At 43.5% G+C, this 7,500-nt stretch overlaps 1 protein-coding gene across 1 annotated transcript in view; it reads right to left on the bottom strand.

Moving 5' to 3' along the window:
• LOC125036576 (membrane progestin receptor gamma-like) overlaps window positions 1-575 on the bottom strand; it is a 5,147-nt gene extending 4,572 nt beyond the window's left edge. The window contains exon 1 of the mRNA XM_047629288.1: window positions 387-575. The gene's annotated coding sequence lies outside the window, so the exon portion shown is untranslated. The remainder of the gene's footprint in view (window positions 1-386) is intronic.
• Between the last annotated feature and the right edge of the window lie 6,925 nt (window positions 576-7,500).

Genomic DNA, 7,500 nt, shown 5'->3' with positions numbered 1-7,500 from the left:
GGATGACGTAGAAAGGTTAATGGCTCTTTGTGAATGATATTTATGGGTGGGTTGGCCATGGTTCAGGGAGCGGTTAGGTCTTATAGCTTTCTGCTTTAGTTTGCTCATTAAGTCATTATGGCTTATCAATTAGTTACTATTTCAATAATTGTATCCTTCGTGTTGGTATTATTTTCTTCTTTTCCTATATCATTTTTCTCGGCATTATAATGTAGTTTCTAATGGGAATGATTTTAATGTAAGTTACTCTTTGTGTGTCTATCTTTGCTTGTATATGTTTATGTGCATGCGAAATACACATAAATATTGGTACAGAATTCCAATACCGTTTTTTCCCATTCTTTCTTTATACTTGAGGTCACATTTCACAAGAGCATGTTACCCACCTGAAGCTTAATCACTATCCCCAGAATCCCACGTCGATCAGGAACGTATCTTCTCCTGTAAAGTGTCCAAGAAATGTATCTTGGTCCTTTGGAACTCCGAGTTGAGTAACCCCTTCTTCACCTCAGGGTAAAGGGCCCCCTGCGCCTCACGCCTCGAGCTTGAGTCCGTTGCTGTTCTGTATCGGCCGAGGTACTGACGCCGTGTGAGGTATCGAAGGTCCCAAGCAGATGAGATAACAGCTAAAATGGAGGTTATCAGTTTGGCATGTTATCGGTTTTTCTTATCGATTTACTTTTTAGTTATAATATTTATAAGTTAACTTTTAATAAATATACAGAGATTGTGCTTCTTATGGACTATTTAGGAGGTTGAGTTGTTGTTTTTTGTGCCATTGTTGATTGTGCATTTAAAATTTGAAATCAGCTTTTCATTGCTATGCATCTCAACATCTATCTTATCTTAAAACAGGACCTAGATGAAAGGCGATCAAGTTGAAGGCCTCTGCTGCAACATATTGCTTTCGGTATTTTGATGATACATTCCATCATGTCACGAATGGAATCGAAATGATATGGAGATACAAATCTCTAACAGCTCTCAAAATCCATAGTCATGTATATGCGCGTGTGTGTGTGTGTGTGTGTGTGTGTGTGTGTGTGTGTGTGTGTGTGTGTGTGTGTGTGTGTGTGTGTGTGTATTGTGTGTGTGGATGAGTGGGTTTAGGTATGTAGAGATAGATAGATAGAGATAGAGAGAAGGAGAGAGAGGAACGAAAAGAAAACCTATTTTCAAAATATATAACTCGAGCAACATTTTCATAAGCTTTTGAATTTCTTACTAGTAGCAGACCCATATCTTTTGAGGATTTCCAATAGTTCAGAATCCCTTTAGCCTAACCCTACTGGCAAAAGTAATAAATCCCGGTAGAATTTGACATCAGTTGTCTTTCCGAATGTAATCAAAGCTAAATCCCCCTTTTCAGATAATTTGGAAGTATTTGAAGATTATTATCTATACTCTAAAATACATCAAATCGTTGCGGAATGATGTTTTCATGCCCCGAGCGAAATGAACCGAAAGTCTGCAGCTTTATTACACAAACCCATTCATGGACGCGTCTGTAACACTCACTTTTTTATCTCTTATGACATAAACATCTGATATATTTAGAAATCACTCACTTGACCTTCAATTAATTCAGTTCTGTTTGTTCTCTCTGATTTATCATTATCATCATCATTTTGTTTTTACCTTTTTTTGACAAGATTTAATGAATGTGCAAAACTATCATATATGTAATTCCTGATGTTGCAACGATCTCACTGCTTAAATTAAATCTATAACCCTTCTGTTAGAGGGAATAATGTATTACTTATCGCCATAATGCGCGCGCTCGTGTGTGTGTGTGTGTGTGTGTATGTGTGTGTGTGTGTGTGTGTGTGTGTGCGTGTGTGTGTGTGTGTGTGTATGTGTATTTTATTGTCGTTTTCTTATCGTTATTGTCGATAGAGTGGTAATAGTTGTTGATATTATGAATATTTAATTACTTATCATGTTGTCGCTTTACTTTCGTAGTTATGAATGGTTTTATCGTCATATCCATTGTCATCAGTAGTTGTAACAGTAGTAGTAGAAGTAGTAATAGCAGTAAGTTGTTGTCTTAGATAAAATAACAGAAGCTGTAGTAATAATAGTAGTAGAAGTGGTGGTGGTATTAATAGTAGTAGTAGTAGTAGTCGTAGTAGTAGTGGTGGTGGTAGTGATAGTTGTAGTAGTCGCAGCTATGCGATCACTTGTAGCAGAAATAGTAGCCGCTGAAGCAGGGGTGGATGTAGTAGCAGCAGTAGTAGTACCAGTAATGATAGCACTATTAATAATAGTAGCAGAAGTAGTAGCAGTAGTAATAGTTATAACAATGGTAGTAGTAATAGTAATAGTAGTCGTAGTAGTAGTTGTACTAGTAGCAATGGTAGTTGTAGTAGTAGAAGTAGCAATAGTAGTAATAGCAGCAGCAAAATATGAATAATAATAATAACATTAGTAGCCGTAGCAGTGAAGGAGGTGGTAGAAGCAGTAGCAACAGTATTATCAGCCGTAGCAGTAAATGCCGTGTCAGTTTTATTATTAGTAGTAGTAGTAGCCAGAGGAGGAGGAGTAGCAGCAGCAGCGATAGTAGGAGCAGTAGTAGTAGTAGTAGTAGTAGAAATGGTTGTAGTAATAGTAGCTGTAATAGTATATTTATCAATATAATTATCATTATCACACGGCCGCCGCCATCACAAATATTATCATCGTTTTGCTGAGCTTGTTATAAATAATATTTAAAGGTAATACAGAAGCAGAAACAAATCGGATGTAATGGAATGACAAATTTGAGTTTGGCATAATTTCAGGTAGTTATTAATAACAGGAAAACCTGCCTTCTAAAATTAGATGTCTTTATTGATTAGATAACATTACTCATTATTCACTGCTGATTCTCGGTTAAACTGAAAATATTTGGCGTTGTAAATGTACATTGAGCTGAATTCAAATTTAACTCTCCGGATTAAAAAGTAGAATTGAACATTGTTAAGCTTGATCGTTGCGTTACAAAGATTTTTTTTATTTTTCCAAGTGTAAAATACTGACAAAATATCCTTATCAAAAAAATCTTAAGCCATGACGCACTCCTTAAAAATTTTTCTCAGATAGCAGAAACTCACACAGACGTGATAATTCCTTGCACTTTCCCTGATTAATAGCTTTTGTGATAAGCATCAGAATTTTCATTACATTTCAGTACCCTGAGAATAACTAGGGTTACCAATGCTTTATGCTCATTTTCAAGATTCATAGAAATCTAATTCATATTATTGTTAAAACGGTAATAATATTTTAATATTAAAATACGTTTTATGACTCTCCCTTTATTCAATTCTCCACTGAAACCTCTTGTTTGCCATCACTCTATCCCTGCTGTAATCTGTCTTCGCAATTAGTGTAATATAATTGCTTGCTTGTCAGCATATATATTCATAAACTATTTTTGTCTGTTTCAATACGATATTTAAGTAAAAAAAAAAAAAGGGTTGCAAAGAAAGTAGATGTGGCCATAAGGAAATATTGGAAAGATACTTCAACCGCGACGCTGCCACTGTCTTCCGCACGAATAGTGAATGGAAGGTCATTTACACGCCGCTGAAATTCCTTACGTAGCTGATAGATGATTGATGACATTGACCAGCGATAAGACGTTGATAAGGTTCAGCCATTGTAAGTGATACGTTTTCAACAGCTCTATGGAGATTCAACATAAAAATATATCAAAGTAATGTCTTACTGCGCCATGAAGAACGAGAGAAAGGGAGATTTATTACGAATTGATTCCTACTGTACTCCAAGAATGTATTTTGTCATATTTAGTGTCTGTGTGTGTGTGTGTGCGCATGTACATACATACATACATACACACAAATATACATATGCGTATAAACATATGTATGTATATATATATACATATGTATGTATGTATGTATGTATATGAATATATATTCACACTCACACACATTTATATATATATATATATATATATATATAAATGCGGTCCTAGGCTAAACTGTGGAGGCTCTTCGAGCAACAGAAGGCCCTCAAGGTACAGAGCTATGGCCCGCCGGCATGTGGATACGCCCTGGCTTCATACTAACTCCTGCCCCCGCACCCCCTGGGGTTAATGGGCGGCTGTGGGGAGGCAGGCCTTGCCAGTCGGCCCCCCCGAGATAACCACTGGCAACAAACCGTGTAGTTGTTGGTGCTGGGGGGAGGGCTAAAGTCCCTCCCACCCAGCAAGTACGGAGGGCTGTGGGTCCCTCAGGGTTGGCGACCGCTGGGACTCGGGTGGGGAGGGGGGGTTACCCCCATCTCAGCTGGGTCCCAGCGGCCGCCAACCTGGCGTGATGCTTGTGGGGGAATGCCCCAGGGAGCCCTGCAGGCAGACTATGGGGCCTGCAGCCAGCCAACCTCCTTTATATGGGGCGGCGTCGGTAGGGGTGGCAGAGGTGGCGCCCACCAGGAGTGACTGTCAGGGTGGGGGCTTGGAACGTCCGTTCCTTGTGACAGGACGATCGGCTACCACTACTATCGAGGGAATTGAAGCAGCTGAGAGTTGAGGTGGCTGCTCTCTCGGAGGTGAGAAGTCCAGGCAGTGGCACGACTACTGGTCGGGCTGCAGCGATGGCCACCATCTCCAGGGAGTAGCCATAGCCATCTCCAGCAGACTTCAACCCTCGGTAGTTGAGGTCACTCCAGTTGATAAGCATATCATGGTATTGAGTTGAAGCTTTCATTTGGTTTCATGTCTCTTGTTGCTGTATACGCTCCTACGGATGTATATAAACTTGAGGTGAAAGAGATGTTTTACGCCAAACTTGCATCTGTGGCAGACAGATGTCCTCGGTGAGATATTCGTATTGTTCTGGGCGACTTCAATGCGGTATCCGGCTGTGATCGAGCTGGGTACGAGATGTCTGTTGGTCCTCAAGGCTCAGGAGCTGATGCTGGCAGCGAGAATAGCCTCCTTTTCCGTGACTTTGCTAGGTCCCAGAAATTGAGGATTTCTGGCTCCTGGTATCAGCGTTCTGACCCGCATCGTTGGACTTGGTACAGCGGTACGGTAGAGTGGCCAAGGAGATCGACCACATCCTCGTTAGCACTAGGTGGAGGATCCTCCAGAACTGCAGGGTGTATCGAAGCACTGAGTTCTGTGGAACTGATCATAGATTAGTTGTGGCTACTCTCCGGGTCCACTTTAGAACCCCCCCGTCGCCGAAATGAACACTCTAGGGTGTTTTATTTGGACGAGTGTACCCGGGGGTTTGCCGAGGCTATCTCTGGTCGTCTCACAGCACTCGAGGGCCTGTCAGACCCTGTTCTTATGTGGGATACCTTCAAGCGTGAAACACTTGATGCAGCTCAGGAATCCATTGGTGAACGCCCAAGAACAAGACAGAATATCATCTCGCAGGAGACACTGGAAGCCACAGATGCTTGTCGTGCGGCTCGATTGACAGGGGATCGCAATTTGCACCGCTCTCTGATGCGCAGGACTAGGTCACTGTTGAGAAGGGCTAAGGAACAGTTTATCAGTAGTCTTACAGAGGAGGTCAAAAGCCATTTCTTAGTAAATGACCTTCGTCCTGCCTACCAAGCTCTGAGAAAGCTGAACTCCAAGCCCTCCTCACAGACACCTGCAGTCCACTCAGCAAGTGGCCAGATAATCTCAGACCCTGATGGGGTGCGTGTGCGTTGGGCTGAGTATTTTGAGCAGTTGTATAAGGTTGATCCACCAACAGTTAACATGGATGCGGGTAATGTTGAGACTCCTCTGCCAGACCCCTCCATCAGCGAGGATCCACCCTCCCTGACCGAAATCAGGGGGGCGATTTCCAAGCTGAAGAGTGGTAAAGCAGCAGGTGTTTGTGGCATCCCAGCCGGATTGTTAAAGGCTGGTGGAGAACCTATGGAAAGGGGCTTGCATGCAGTCCTGTCTGCCATCAGGAAGACTGGTACCTTTCCCCCTGACCTGCTGAGGGGTGTGGTCATCCCTCTCTGGAAGGGGAATATGGATCGGTGGGACTGCAGCAATCACCGAGGCATTACACTACTCGGTGTACCAGGCAAGGTACTCGCGCACATCTTACTGAGACGTATCAGGGACCACCTGTTGAGGCACCAAAGGCCGGAGCAATCTGGATTCACTCCTGGTAAGTCCACAATAGACCGCATCCTGGCGCTTCGAATCATTATAGAGCGCCGTCGTGAGTTCGGACGTGGGCTGCTCGCAGCCTACATCGATCTCAAGAAGGCGTTTGACACGGTGCATCGGGAATCTCCCTAGGAGATCCTGAGACTAAGAGGAATTCCAATAAGGATTATTGGACTAATAGCAAACCTGTATACAGGCACTGAAAGTGCTGTAAAGTGTGGTGGGGGCCTGTCGAGCTTCTTCCCTGTTAGTTCAGGTGTGAGGCAAGGCTGTGTTCTTGCACCAACACTTTTCAACACTTGCATGGATTGGATACTGGGTAGAGCTTCTGTCCAAAGTCACTGTGGAGCAACTCTGGGCAATATCAAGGTTACAGACCTTGACTTTGCTGATGATGTTGCCGTGCTCTCTGAATCTCTGGAAACCCTAGTGGCGGCTCTTGATGCATTTAGCAATGAAGCGAAGCTCCTGGGGCTAGAGGTCTCCTGGACCAAGACCAAGATCCAGGATCTTGGGGGCCTGCTAAGAGACCCTGTCCAGTCGGTTCGTGCTTGCGGTGAAAACATCGAAGTCACAAAGAGCTTTATATACCTCGGTAGTGCAGTTCACGACTCTGGGCTGTCAGACCAAGAAGTCAGTAGACGGATTGGCCTGGCAGCAGGGGTCATGAAATCTCTCGACAAGAGTATTTGGAGATGTCATTTCCTGTGCAGAAGGACCAAGTTACATGTTTTCAAGGCCCTGATACTGCCAGTTTTACTATATGGTAGTGAAACTTGGACGCTATCTTGTGCTCTGGAATCTCGTCTTGATGCCTTTTGTAACAGATCCTTGCGCCGGATCATGAGGTACAGTTGGCAGGACCATGTGTCCAACCAACGGCTACACCGTGAGACCGGTACAGGACCTGTTACTTGCACAATCCGTGATCGCCAACTCAGTCTATATGGCCACTTGGCTCGACTCCCACAGGATGATCCTGCCCATCAGGTTGTCTCTGTCCGAGACAAACCTGGATGGAGACCGAGAAGGTCGTGGCTTGGGCAGATCGATCAAACCGGTCGTGAGGAACTAGAGATGGGCCGGGCCCCTGCTTGGCGGCTCGCCATGAGGGACCCTCGCAGGTGGAAACAAAAGGTGGATGCGGCTATGCGCCCCTGCCGGCGTTAGCCCCAAAATGATGATGATATATATACATATATGTATATAATTATATATTTGTATATGTAGATATATGTATGTATGTATGTACATCCATATGTGTGTGTGTGTGTGCATATGTGTACACACACACACACAAAAAAAAATATATATATATATATACATACACGCACACAGATACACACACACACACACACACACACACACAC

This window comes from Penaeus chinensis, chromosome 21 (genome assembly GCF_019202785.1).
Source record: "Penaeus chinensis breed Huanghai No. 1 chromosome 21, ASM1920278v2, whole genome shotgun sequence".
In the NCBI taxonomy this organism is placed as follows: domain Eukaryota; kingdom Metazoa; phylum Arthropoda; class Malacostraca; order Decapoda; family Penaeidae; genus Penaeus; species Penaeus chinensis.
Note: the sequence above shows the minus strand (reverse complement) of the source record. Positions and strands in the feature narration are given on the sequence as shown.